The sequence below is a fragment of the Amblyomma maculatum genome, chromosome 7 (assembly GCF_055883805.1).
Source record: "Amblyomma maculatum isolate TAMU_Amacu chromosome 7, ASM5588380v1, whole genome shotgun sequence".
NCBI classification, from domain to species: Eukaryota; Metazoa; Arthropoda; class Arachnida; order Ixodida; family Ixodidae; genus Amblyomma; species Amblyomma maculatum.
In genome coordinates this window covers 78,643,831-78,645,148 of record NC_139350.1, presented here as the reverse complement: position 1 = coordinate 78,645,148, position 1,318 = coordinate 78,643,831, and the positions used below count along the sequence as shown (strand labels likewise).

At 52.1% G+C, this 1,318-nt stretch overlaps 1 non-coding gene across 1 annotated transcript; it reads left to right on the top strand.

The window, feature by feature from the left end:
• The first annotated feature begins 1,027 nt into the window (after positions 1–1,027).
• On the top strand, positions 1,028–1,111 carry TRNAL-UAA (transfer RNA leucine (anticodon UAA)). The gene has a single exon. It is a non-coding gene; the product is annotated as a tRNA-Leu (tRNA).
• The last annotated feature ends 207 nt before the right edge of the window (positions 1,112–1,318 follow it).

The following is a 1,318-nucleotide window of genomic DNA, read 5'->3' as shown; positions in this document are numbered from 1 at the left end:
GTGCCAGCTGCTGGGGGGCCTGGGCCCGGCGTAAAGCAGCAGCACCTTGGGCATCTCCTTGGAGGGCAGCATTCTTGGCGTCCCGGCGCATCTCGGCCAGTTGCACCATTTCCCGTAGACTGAGACGCTGCAGGCTTGGCCGCCGCTGTGCACGTACGAAGTGCTTCGTGCCACCAGTTTATCCCGACTCGGAGTCCAAGGAGCTCATGCTGCTGCTGTAGGATGTGCTCGCCCCGTCGTCAGCCATGGCGACGTTTCTGAACTGGACCGTGTCGCCTGTGCGCGTCAGCATGGCCTTTCCTCTCTGTACACACCTGAGTGTTAGCCTAAGAGGAGGGACTCGCAAGACTCAGCTGCTCCCGGTTTCGCTCGGTCTGCTAGCCCTGGGTACAAACCAGCTGCTGCCGCCTCCGCCGCCGCTGCTGGTGGTGCGCCGCGTAGCGCGTTTCGAATGCAGAGCGTTGCACGTGCCCTTTGGTGAGCGACTTGTATTTCTTTTTTTCCTTTTCCTCGTCACCAGTGGGGAATGCCTGTCGGCTGAACTTGAAGACGAAAGTGACAGGTTGGATAAACGCACTTTCATCCTCGATCCAAGCGTTAAAGGGGTACGGATAGCGCTAAGTAATAACAAAATAGTCTGCAACAGAAATAACGAACCATCAATAAAAATATTGGCGTTAGGTATGGGCCTGATTTTCCCGAAGTACAAGTGAAGGTCACATGCCACCACTGAGCAGTGGAGAAGGTTTCAAGGTTCACCAGAGAATGCGGCCACTTGATGTTAGAAAAAAAAAAGACTATGGTGCAAAGCTCTGCCAGGCGACTTACAGGTCGGCACCGTCGGGTGAATTAAGCTCAGTAACAAATTTTATTTTTCTGTTTTCACCCTTCCGATGCTTTGACATCAATGAAAGGAAAAATACTTCGGTGGCATGATGGGGGGGGGGGGGGGAGAGATCGGGAACATCGGAAAGCTCCTGTCAAGATGGCCTAGTGAAATGACAAACACCATGATGATTAAAATCAAGCCAGGATGGCCGAGTGGTCTAAGGCGCCAGATTTAAGCTCTGGTCCTCGAAAGAGGGCGTGGGTTCGAACCCCACTTCTGGCATTCATTTTTATTTTCTACTTGTTCATACGTACTCGCATTGACAGGGGCATTTCATTATTACTTTTCTCTGTGGTGCCAAAATATCGTTTGTCACAAACCTAACAATCTTTCTTGCTCGTCCACGAAATCAGTATCACTGATCATCAGAGACAGGAGGGTGCGCCGGCCCATCCAAGTCTTAGCTGAACCGATTGCGCTCCATCTGGA